The sequence below is a fragment of the Callorhinus ursinus genome, unplaced genomic scaffold (genome assembly GCF_003265705.2).
Source record: "Callorhinus ursinus isolate GAN/ISIS: 27379988/994484 unplaced genomic scaffold, GSC_fseal_2.0 scaffold47, whole genome shotgun sequence".
In the NCBI taxonomy this organism is placed as follows: domain Eukaryota; kingdom Metazoa; phylum Chordata; class Mammalia; order Carnivora; family Otariidae; genus Callorhinus; species Callorhinus ursinus.
Genome location: NW_027397109.1, coordinates 3,566,607 through 3,579,210, shown reverse-complemented (window position 1 = coordinate 3,579,210; position 12,604 = coordinate 3,566,607). Strand labels below are relative to the sequence as shown.

Below are 12,604 nucleotides of genomic sequence, written 5' to 3'. Positions count from 1 at the left end.
AAGAAGAAGAAGAAGAAGAAGAAGAAGAAGAAGAAGAAGAAGAAGAAAGAAGAAGAAGAAGAAGAAAAAGAAAGAAGAAGAAGAAGAAGAAGAAAGAAGAAGAAGAAGTAGAAGAAGTAGAAGAAGAAGAAGACAACGAAGATGAAGACGAAGGAGGAGGAGGAGGAGGAGGAGGAGGAGGAGGAGGAGGAGCAGAACTGGCCTGATAATCTCCTGAGGACTTTGATTTGGATTGATCATGTATGGGAAGCAAACCTCGGATTGTTAGAGGGCTCACCTCTAGCTCCTGGCCTTCGTCTCTCTCTGTAGGCTCTCAGAGACTCCTGGCCAGAAGTGGTCACTGTGGCGGGGGGGGGGGGGGGCACCTGGTGTTAATGGGAGTAGCTGGAAGAGAAGTCACGCTTTGAAGACAGGAGGGTTTGGTTTCACATCTGGTTTCACTTCCGGTCCATGGGATGTTGCTGGGAAGATTCTAATAGTTGCTCACCCACGGTGTCTCTGTCTCTCCAGACTACCCCCCACGGCATGTAACATTTGGTTGGTTCATGAGCACAAGCTGGATAAGTTTCCACAGGCCGCGGAACCCAGAACTGACAGAGGGTCTGGGAGTCCATTGTAGAAGCAGGACTGCCTAGGCTTGCTTCCTGGAGGGCTGAGTCCTACAGCATCCTCCTGGGCCCTTTGCCTTTGTGGTGTTTATTAATTATTCTTTATAACATTTATTAATGAATAAAAAAAGAGAGAATGTGTATGTATTAAAAGCGATTAAGAGTTAAGTTTTAATTCAGGAATCCAGCTCTGCTGCTGATGCCCACGGTCACCTAGGGACTAAGCACCAGGGCTCTTGTTTCCTTCCTTCTTAGTTCTGTTCTGATCAGTAATATATACAAGTGTGGAATTTGGAGGTAGAAGACCTCGTTTTTAAATTCAGCTTAGTTTCTTATTTCTTCTTCTCAAATCTTCATCAGATTCTTTCACTTCCCTGAGCCTTGAATGTTTTTATCTGTAAAAGGGGAAGAACAACATCTGACCAGATTTTTATGCGTATTAAATGTGAAAAAGCTCTTGGTAACTTCTAAGTGCTCCCCAAATGTGAGCAGTCATGTGTATATTCCTGGCTGGGAACAGAGTGGTCAGCCACGTGGACAGGTTGGAGAGTTCGGAGAAGTGCAGTAAAGAAGCAGACAGGTGGAGTTGGGCAGTTGGTACAGATTGGGCTGTGTGTTCTAGGTGCAGGGGAAGGTACCATGAGGATTATCCAGAATCATGCCCATTTTTTATATGAGGAAACTGAGGGCAAAGGGGGTAAAGAGCTGGGCCTAGCAGCCAAACTTCCTTTCCTTTCTTCATTATTTTTATAGCATTTATTGTTACCTGCACGAACCTCATCTAGGAATGTTGTTCTTGTTGTTGTTTTGGGTTTTTATTTATTTATTTGAGAGAGAGAGAGAGTGAGTAGGGGAGGAGAAGAGGGAGAAAGACAAACAGACTCTGAGCTGAGCATGGAGCCCAACGTGAGGCTTGATCCCACGACCCTGAGATCATGACCTGAATGGAGATCAAGAGTCAAATGCTTAACCCACTGAGCCACCCAGTTTCCTCCTAAGAATGTTTTTTAATTATTTATCTGTTCTCCCCATTCCAGTACAACCTAGACTGTCAGTCCTCTGAGAACTGGAGCCTGTGTGACTGGTTCATCTTTCTGTGTCCAGAGCTGTGGGCTTTGGGCTGACATATAACTGGGCCCTGAAGACGTGTCCGATGGGGGATGTGTCTGATGCCTCTCTTGGCTTCCAGACCAGGAGCCTTGATAGTTCAACTACATTTTCCTGTCTCAGGGGTGATGTGTATACCCTGGGCAAGTCCGGCAGTAGGTTAGGCCTTGGGTATCTGCAAAAGAAATCCTCAGCAAAAGAATTCCTTAGCAGAGACCTGGTTGCCATTTCACATCCACTTCTCAGAAATTAATAATCACAGGACAAAAAGCTACCCGTATGGAAGGCATGAGAAAAGTGAACTCCATGGGTCACGGATGAGGTGGCAAGCGTTTGTGATTGTGTGTCAGTGACGAGGAGCGTGACTGGCCATAGCAGTCCCTTGGTCACGTCTGTAGAACAAGTGAGGAAATGAACGAATGGCTTCTTCAGAATACTGATAAACTTGTAGCACAACTGCAGGATGATTGTTGGAATGACACTTTGGTGGCCCCTCAATGCTCTTGAAAACCGGGGATGAGGGCAGCAGGATGACAAGAGGACACAGCGTGCTTTCATCTGTCACTGGAAGTCAGAATATCTGGTTGGGTCGTTTCCATGCAGATGGGGGTGGGACAAGGGGGCAACTACAGCTGCGGTGGGACTGAGCAGGCCGTCACTGAAACCGTAAATATGCCAGGGGCCCTTGCTGTGAGGCTGACAGACACCCTCCCTGCAAGGCTCGGATGGGAGGGACACGCCAAGTCCAGATTTTAAATTAGATTCACCTGAGCCCAGTCAGGGACCTGTCATCCTTCCGCTGGAATGGTAAAGGAAAAAGGGGGGTGGGGGAGCAAAGGAAGAAAATCTTTGTAGCTGAGCCTACCTGACTTTCCTCAGTGGGAGACACATGAAGACTGTTTCATGTCAAGGAGAGGTAGTTAAAATGCAGACTGCTCACTCCTGGTCTCAGAATTCGGGAGGTGTGGCTCTTGCCTGTAGACCACTCGTCTTCCCTTCCTTTGATCTATCACTTGATGTAGAGGAAGGCTTTTATGTGTGATTCCTATATAATGGGTAATTTAGTCCATCCCATTATGAAAAAGTAGTAAGTGCAGTTCTAGTACATTCGCTTCAGTTATTCCTTAAAGTCGCTAGTAAGGTATTAGGCTCACACACTTTAAGTCACTCGAGCACTTTTGCTCAGTTGCTTATAATATAATTTGAGGGCTCCTTTTAGGCAGTTTAAAGCTAGTAAGTTGCAGGTTAAAAAAAATACAATAAGGATGATGACATAATGAGCCAGCCTGTGCATTTGCATGAGAAAGGTGACCAAGGGAATATTTCAGCATATCGACCAAATACGACTTGTCTTATTTGTCACGGACATTAACATATCACCATAGATGCTAACTTTGGGGTCCATTTCGGGTCTCTTTATGCAATGAAGAGATCCTTAGAAAAATACCCTCCCTCTGCTCAAAGCCTGAGTACTATATTTCTGAATTTGCTTCCTTAGCTGGTCAAATGGGAGTCCTAAACTAATCTATAAGGTGTCAACCACAGAAATCCTGGGTCTGTGGCTCAGACATGACCATATCTGAATGAAGCAGCTGCCCATAGGAAAGTTCAAGTTCACCAATTTCAGGTGAGCACTGCAAACTAAGACCAGTAACCCCAGATTCACAAACCACACGTCTACCCTTTATTTTAAAATGACTCAAAAAGTTTTGGGGTGCCTGTCTGGCTCAGTTGGTAGAGCATGTGACTCTTGATCTCAGGGTTATAAATTCAAGCCTTGTGTTGGGTGTAGAGATTACTTAAAAAATCAAATGTTTAAAAATAAATAAAATGATTCGAAAAGTTTCAAGGTTGGAGAAAAAGTCTTCCCCCACATTTGCATTTCTCAGAGGAAATTCTATACAGACTGATATTTCTCTAAGAAAGGGTGTACTTTAAAATAATAATTGGCTGAATTGCCCTTTGAGATATAATTTTAAATCCTTTGAAATAGATACTGTGTGCACTTGACCTTTCTTGGAGAGGTCTTAAAGAAGCAGAGAAGAATGAAAAGGAACAATAACTTCCAAGATTCTATTTTGGTTGAAGAAACATGAGGGGGAGAAAAAGGGGGCTTCTAAGATCTAACAGGATGAAGTTTTTGATTATCTAACTCATTGGGGAAATAAGATAAGAATGTGTGCGTATAACCAGGGTGATCGAGTAATTTCTGAGTATACCTGACTGTTTTCTGGGCTTCTTACTCCAAAGCAGAGGGGTGATTTGTGGACCAGCATGCCTTGGCTTTGAAATGACAGTATTTGTGAACAGGACAGAGCTTGAAATGAACGGAGAACACAAGTGTAGGGTGTAAAACCTTTGTTGGCAACAGTGGGCAGAGAAGAACTTGTCCACTGAGGAGAGACATGCTAAGTCTAGAATGTCATCTCTTCTGCTTCAATGCCCAGGATAGTTTTACAGATTAGAGGCTTTTCTCTTCTTTCAATAGAACCAAGTAAGTTCCATGGATTCTGAAGTGAACTTGGAAGAGCAAACGTGGCCCGAATAATGGAAGGATTTCCTGCTAACCCAGTTAGATTGGGCTAGGGTACTGTTTAGGTCCACAAATTCTTTGACGTTGCTCCCTTCAGAAAGTGCAGCTTTGACTCATCTTTGATGTGTTATCTTTCTCGCTTGGTTTGTTCTTTCTCTGGAAAATAAGCTGCCATGTTGTGATCAACATGAAGCCCCCAATCCCTGGCTAGCCACTTGTGAGGAACTGATGGTGTCTACCTCTAGACACATGAGTACCTTTGTACATTGCTTTTGCCACATGCTATTCATTAGAAGTTAGTCACTAGGTCCAGCACATACTCAAGGGAAGGGTTTACACAAGATTGTGTATACCAGGGAACAGGGACCTTTGGGGGCCATGTTATAGGCTATCATGAGGGCAAATTTAGTTTCAAAACCATATTTTAAGCATAAGGCCAATTTTCCTTCTAAAGATCTGGCTTGCTTTAGTAGTAAAGAGAATTTGCTGTAGATAATTCCTTGGTATAACGTGTTGTGGAACTCTGGGGAGTGTCCAAATGGAAAGCAAACCCCTGATTCCTCATCAGATCACAGTATCCGCTGGATGATATGTGAAGAGCACTATCCATAGTGTGAGTCTTTTCTCCCTATCAAACCAGGCCCTATAAATAATATCCATGTCAGAAACTCTTAGACTCAGGTAGTCCCAGAGTTAAGCCACTCACGTTGACTCCAGAGTCCAAGGAAAATAGTCTGAAGCATGCTTTCTACAGCGATAGGATTGTTCTCAAGAATCAAGGAAGACATGGATTGCTATGATCAAAATAATTCACTCAGGGCAATAGTCACTTTAATGGCATCTATAGAACTTCCAAGTAAAAAATTAATTTATAGGACAATCACAGGGAGAAAAAATGTAAAGGTAAAACAGAAAAACAGTGCTTTAGAAATACTCTATTACCAAGCTAATCATAACTTTTCAGCACAGAATCCATTCTACTGCCTAACAGTGAGAGGGGGAGAGAGAAAGAAAAAAAGAGATAGAGAGACCTGAGATACCAGAATGATGCAATTCTCGGCCCTTAGAAATAGCAAAAAGATGAGAAGCAATAAATAAATTAATCATCTACAAATCCAGGTACTCACCCAGAGGCTTCTTTTCTCCCTGTGAATCTGGCCATTTACCTTCCCACGGCGTCCCCCTCAGGACTGCCTTGCCAAGTGAGTGAACGTTCCTCACTGGGTTCTGTCCCCCTGACCTTGTTGGCTTCTCACAGGTCTTCCAATGTCAAAATCCCTACCTCCTGAGTGTTGCTTCTTCTCTTGTTCTTTGGCTCTGACTTCTTTTCAGGACTTGCAGACACAGATTTGTACAAATACAATCTTTCTTTCTTCTCTCTCTTTTTCGAAACTCTTTGGAAGGACAGAATTGTGCTAAGACAGATTTTGTGTAGACCCACTAAACGTATCTCATAGTAACTCTTGGACCGTGTGACTGACCAGTGGAATACTCTTGGGGAGGCTGATGTGTAGGGTCGTCAAGCCCCAGCACTGTGTAAGCAGAAGGTGGTGATATTTGTCCTAGCTGCTACAGCAGAGACAGGGCTCGTGGTGGCTGGGTTTATTCCTCAGTGTCCTTCCGCTCCTTATGGCCAATAACTGCGAAACTGGAAAACAGCTTGAAGACACTGGATCTGTCTAAGATCTTGTGGATCTAAATTCCATCCCAGGTCCCTGACCACGGGACCCTTTAGATGAATTTATGCCGCAGTGAATAAATAAGGTATATACACAGTTATCTGTGAACGAAACATTCTAACATGGAGTCCATTTTTGAATGAGCTTCTGAAATGTGGCTTAAGCCTTCCTCTTTGTACCAGCTGAGGAAACGCGGATGTGGTAATAAAACTGCTTTCTGCAAAATACATGTAATACTGATAATACTGATCCCACAGAATTCTGCGAGGTCTAGGGAGGGGAAAGTCACTAGATAGTACTTGGCATTTAGGAGATGCTCAATGAATGGGTCTCAGGCAGTGTAGACAAGTGAACAATAGGGACGGTTTATTGCATATTGTTTATCCTTTATTGCTTTATTGTGTTTACAGGTGTCCTCCATTCTCCCAAACTGGAAGCCACTAGAAGACACTAATCAGGTCTTAACATTCCAGGGACCTCAGTGCCTGGGCTGAATGGTTTTCATGGTAGCTACTCCTACTAAAAACAAACAACAACAGAAAAAGTTGATTGAACCCAAAAAGGTCTGGATTCAAATCCTGGTCTAAATTCTTTTATGACCAAGACTTCTGGGCCTTCTTTTGCTTACCTGTAAAAGAAGGGTTTTGTTTTGTGTTGTTTTGTTTTGAATCTACCTTTCAGGGTTGCAATAGAAAATGAATATGTTAAAGTACGTAAAGCACGTAGTATGTTCATAAGAAATTTTAGGTCCCCCCCTTCCTTTTACTCAAAATGGCAAGAATATCTCAGTCGTGCTCAAGCCCTGGATGGCCCTGGTGTTGTCTCTTGTTCAGAGTGTCCCTCTAAGTCCCAAAGGGCACATGAGTGGAGGCAGCGGACGAGATGTATAGGAGGCCCTGACTGAACCCACCCCCTTTTATTCTTTCCTCCTGCGCTCCCCACCCCTCCTGTCTACCTCCCTCCCAGTTGATTGTATTAGATGATATGCACCCAGCCTGAGGGACATACTTCACCCTAGATCCGCAGAATAATCTGCATCAACAAAACATTTGGATCAAGATGGGTCAAGGTTAGGGTGCACAGGTGGGGCTGGAACCAGTGGAAAACCAGGATCTTTTTCGGCTATAAAAAAGCAGTAGATGGTGGGCAGGCCAAGGTGAGGCGTGTCGGTTAGAGGTGTGATCCCCTGGAGAGGCAGCTGGAGAAATCAGTAGGGCCCAATCAGAAAAAGTTTGGGATGCTGTGTTCAGAGGTTTGGACCCCAACACATGGCCATTGGGAGAGCATGACTGTTGGGATTGGCAGAGGTGGAAAGATGGAAGGGGACATAGGACCAGGAAAGCAAGAGACTGTGGGCATTCATCAAGGCATGGATGCTGGCACATCTTTATTTTCATTTTTCAAAGAACACTGATTTTGATGGTTTTCTCAGCTTGGGCTGCTATAACAAAATACCACAGACCGAGTGGTTTAAACAATAGACATTTATTTCTCACAGTTCTAGAGGCTGGGAAGTCCATGTTCAGGGTCCCTGAATGGTTGGGTTCTGGCGAGACCTCTCTTCCTGGTTTACACACAGCCGGCTGTCTGCCCCCCTCCCCCCACGGTCTTTCCTTGGTGCATGTACCTGGAGAGAGATCTCTCTCTCTCTTTCTCTTCCTCTTCCTCTAAGGGCACTCACGAATCCCATCATGAGGGTCCCAACTTCACAATCTCATTTAGACCTAAGTACTTCTCAAAAAACCCATTTCCAAATATTATCACATCGCGGGTTAAGACTTCAGCATAGGAGCTTTGGGTGAAGACAGGGACACGAACATTCAGTCCGTAACCAGGGTGGTGCAAAATTTGACTCTTCGTATTTCAATACAGACAGTCAAATTAGATGACAAAAGTTGTCATTTTTTAATTTGTCCTTGTTTGATAAGTGCACCTGGAACCCCATGCAAGACAGACTAATTCATGGGTCTGTGCAAAGGAAGATATAATGCCTGCACTTATAATCCTCAATACTTTGAAGATTAAAATGTTCCTATCTTGGAAAAGGGAGGCCTGAGATTTTACTTATTACTAGAATTTCTTACCTCTATGCTGTCAAACAGGTAACCCATATATAAAATGTGATAGCTATCAGCACCCCTGAGTATCCCTATCGGTGTCCACTATGTATCACCATAGACACCTTTGAATTATAAAGAAAGTCTCATGTTCAAAATCACTCCAGTGATTTTTGCAACATGTGCATTATTTGAAATAACTCAGAATCTGACCACCAGTGTTTTAGAAATAGGCGTCTTCTTTTGAAATCATTGTCTTTCATTTAAATAAAAAAGAAGAGAGGTTTTGAAGGGTCCAGCAGGTAAAGATACACAATGGTAACTTTCTTCTGGCATTTTCCCAAGAGGTTGAAACATTGGTTTAGGACTTGGCTTACGAGTCCTTCACATTTTTGCAGAGTTCACAGCTGTTTAGGCTTAAAGGGTAATTACATTTAATTATCAGTGTCCGATAAAACACACACAGCCACTCTGGCCCCAAGTGGAGCCACGGCGATGAGATGGAAAGTTACACTTGAAGATGCAGTTCTGATTTTTGTGAAAAGAACTCCTTGCTCCAAGACTTCCCTGAATGTTTATCAGAGGGATATTACAGTCGAGACTCTGGATGTAAAGAATGGTGGGAGAGTGGAAGATTTATGTGCCAATTCTCAGATTTATTTTTATAGATTGTACTGTATCAATATGTAAAAATCTAATAAATATAACTCTTTAAAGAGGGGGCGGCTCTAATTTTACTGTTTCAGAGAAGAGGTTTGGCAAAAAGTCAGAATGTGCATTAAAAACACACTTTCAAGAAGTCTAATAAATAAAGTCTTTGAAATATGGTTTCCCAGTGAAAGGCATTTTAAATCATTTTGATAAAGAATCTAAATTAGACCTTTAAATAAGAAAGGCAAGTTTTCCTTAACTTATTATTTATAGATAGTTTGGAAATAAAATCTATGCAAGCTGATTTCTTCTTCCATTTTTTATAAGGCAAATAAATATATTGTCAAGTTTTAACAGCCCATGTGATTAAGCCAGAGATTGTCGTCCTTAAAAGGGGGAGGGCAAAGGCTAGCTAGCTAGCATTTACTGAGTGCTTAGTACATGCTGGGTGCTGGGTGAAATGCTTTATATTCACCGTCTTCATTGAGTCCCTGCTATAGAATTAAGCAAGCCGGTCCTGGAGCCAGAATGCCTATCCTGTTCTAGCTGTGTGACCTTGAGCAAATTCTTTACCATCACTGTGCCTTAAATTCCTCACCTCTAAATGGGCCCCGAAATAGTACCTGACAAATTGGGTAATTGGCAGGTTAATTAAGTTTGGAGGTGCAAAGTGCTTAGCACTGTGCCTGCTACATAGGAAATGTCAACAAATGCTAACTCAGTATAGTTGACCTCATTTTACCTGGGCTCAGGTGACGAAGGGATTTGCCCACAGGTGCATAGCTGGTTAGAGATAGAATCTGAATTCAAACCCTGGGTGTCAACTGTGTCTGGGGACATCCTCAGGTCAGTGCGCATTTGGAATAATGCTATGCTCTTCACCACTTCCACCTCAGACTGTCGTGCTTTCTTTCTTTCTTTTTCTAAAAAAAGATTATTTATTTATTAATTTGAGAGAGAGAGAGAGAGAAAGAGAGCACATGAGTGAGAGAGAGAGGAAGAGCATGAGTAGGAGCAGCGGCAGAGGGAGAGGGAGAAGCAGGCTCCCCCACTGAGCTGGGAGCCTGACAGGGGGCTCGATCCCAGGACCCTGAGATCATGACCTGAGCCAAAGGCAGACGCTTAATCAACTGAGCCACCCAGGTGCCCCTCTGTCCTGCTTTCATTCATTCATTCCATCATATTTTATATATATGTCTGTAGGTTATATACCTATAGTATATAATATATACTATATTACTATATATGAATTATAGTATATTGTAATATGGTATATTATATAATCAAATTATAAGGCAATAATATTATATAATATTATATATATATATAATACCTGATGCATAATGTAAGATATTTGACTTGTAATATACCATATAGTGTATCATATATTAATGTATTATATATTACTATATATATAATGATGTAAGCATTCTTTATATTATTCATCATATATTATATTACATATAACATATTATATATTTATCATATAATATTTTCATATACTATACTATATGGCAATATGTCATAAACACACTATATAGTGCATAACATCCATGCATGTATACATTATACATATACCTGTAATATACATGTACATGCACATACATATGCATATACATACACATATACATTATACATATGCCTATAATATACATGCACGGTGCACATGCATGTGGACATGTACACACATATACATATCCATACACATATACATATACATTTGTCCTGAGGACTTACTCTATGCCATGCCCTGGGGATGAGATGTGGCAAGAGAGACCCTATCCTATGGGACTGAACTCACAATAGAACAGGGGAGACAAGATGTATCGACAGTTACAATAAAATCATTAGCTGTTATGATCAAAGGAAATGCAGGTTGCAAATAGGATATGTAATGATTGCAGAGTAGGGGCAGCTCCCTGCTGGCTGATGAACGGGTGTTGACAATCTGGTTATTTTCATTAGACTCTATTTGCTCAGGTAGACTTTTAATTGACCAGAATGCCCCGTTTCCTAAATATTTTGGATAACTGAGCTATTACTGAAACAACTACAGATATCAGAAATGATTAAGATGATGTTCAAGGCAAAGTTTATGCTGATTGCATGCTGCTTGGTAAAGTAGAAGGAAGATGTGCATGAGTCAGCCACACTTGGGTTAGAATCTTGTCTCTACCACTTATCTGTTCAGTGACTCTACTGTGACATTTAACTCATCTGAAACTCACTTCCTATCTCGTTAAAAGGGGGACGGTGTTTCTTTCATAGAATTTTTGTGTGTTCTGGTGATCTCCGCCCTCAGCTTCGTGCCCAGCAGGTAGTTTCCTATTCCCTGGCAGGTGTGCAGGTAAAACATATCAGGGCACTGAAGAACTCCCCTGCCGGGGGTCGGGCTCCCCATCTGGGGATACTTGAACGCTGAGTAACTTGCCATAGCTTGAACCATTTTGGTGACAGACCATTCTTTCTATAGATTTGCAATGCAAGGGCTGAGCTTTAATTGGGATAGGAGAACATTTAGGGATTCTTGGAATTTGCTGTCTGTTATTGGGGAGTTCATCTACACATCTTCCCTTAGGTCAATGTGTGGGTCAGCTCTGAACTCTATTAGGGCAGCAGAGTTTGGGGCTACTTCATTGGCTGGTTTGGGATCCGTTGGTCTTTCACTTGCGTGCTCCAAGTCAGTTCCGGGTTCCCTCTCTAACCTCCAAACCCTCCTTCTCTCTCTAGAAAATGACACACTGCCCTAAGGAAACATTTGATAACTTTGTAGTGTTTGGGGGATGACACATCAAAATGAATTAGAGTTGAGGTTTGTACTTAGTGACTCCCCCAGGTACTGATGTGAAAGGCACCGAACTCAAGATAATCACTGGGGGGAAGTATATGGACTTTCACATCCCTCTTCCAAATCTATCATCTCAAAAGCCTTGCTGGAGAACTTTTGCAGTGACTGAGGCCATCCACCTTCCACCGCTAAATTGCCAAAATGGTAGGAAGTGGGTGGGGGGTGGGAGGGGTGTTGGATTTATAAAGTCTCCTTTCCAACCCCTCCTATGCATGCACAGGGACACATATTTGGTGGGAAATTTATTCGATAAGCACTGTTTAAAACTATTTAAAAATCAATTTTTATTTTCAAAAATGCTGTGTAATGTCACTGAGGTTTAGATCCAAGCCTTTCGTCGTCCCAACTTAATAGCCAAATCCACCGAGGAAAATGATTTCTCCATCCCTCTCAACATTCATATTCAGGCGGACGCCGAGGGCCATCACTTTTCATATTAAGGTAATCCACATTTGTTTATATCTCCAGCACCCAAGGAAAGCGAAACTGCCTCCTTGATGAATAAATTGTATTTCTCTGTGAGAAGAAAGACATACGGAGTGGCAGTTAAATGTCAAGAAAAATCACATTCAGAAGCGCATCTGAAATTAAAAGTATGCCATGAGATGTGACATTCTTAACTTCATTGCTACTGAGTAATTGTTAATTAGATTAATGACTGTCCGGTACGCTGAGCTGGAAACTTCATTTTCATGCAGTAAGGTGTGAGCTTGCTGCTTTGCCTGCCTGGGACTGATCTTGGGGCTTCAGAAACAGCTGCACGAAGAAGTGCAGCCATAAGGTTACTGCCACCGCAGCAAAAAATAAAAAAAAAAAAAGAGAGGAAATAAAGTCTCAAAAGCCTTCGAGTGTCTGTGCCTTCCTCCACAAACTCACTTGTCGATTAAATTAAAGCACTCCTCCCAGCTCAGTTCCCCAATCTTCAGATGCTTTTCAATAAACTGTTGGAGATCTTAGCCCTTGTGAGAAATGAATCATATTTTCTCTGTTGTACTTGATCGCTGTTGACTACTAATTCACCCCGTATTGATCTCAAGGCCGTATTTCTTACCGTTTAGATGGGGAATTATCTTGTGCTATTAAAATGTGGCCAAGTTTCAGAGGCCTTACAATCATTCTAC

General features: G+C 42.2%; 1 long non-coding RNA gene across 2 annotated transcripts in view; it reads left to right on the top strand.

Annotated features, from left to right (window-relative positions):
- LOC141370840 (uncharacterized) overlaps positions 1 to 12,320 on the top strand; it is a 37,342-nt gene extending 25,022 nt beyond the window's left edge. The window contains exon 3 of one of the 2 annotated variants that reach the window (XR_012375277.1): positions 11,952 to 12,320. This is a non-coding gene — a long non-coding RNA (uncharacterized lncRNA). Of the gene's footprint in view, positions 1 to 3,213; positions 3,314 to 11,951 lie in introns of those variants that run through there. The other variant, XR_012375278.1, reaches the window with a different exon arrangement.
- Positions 12,321 to 12,604: the final 284 nt, after the last annotated feature.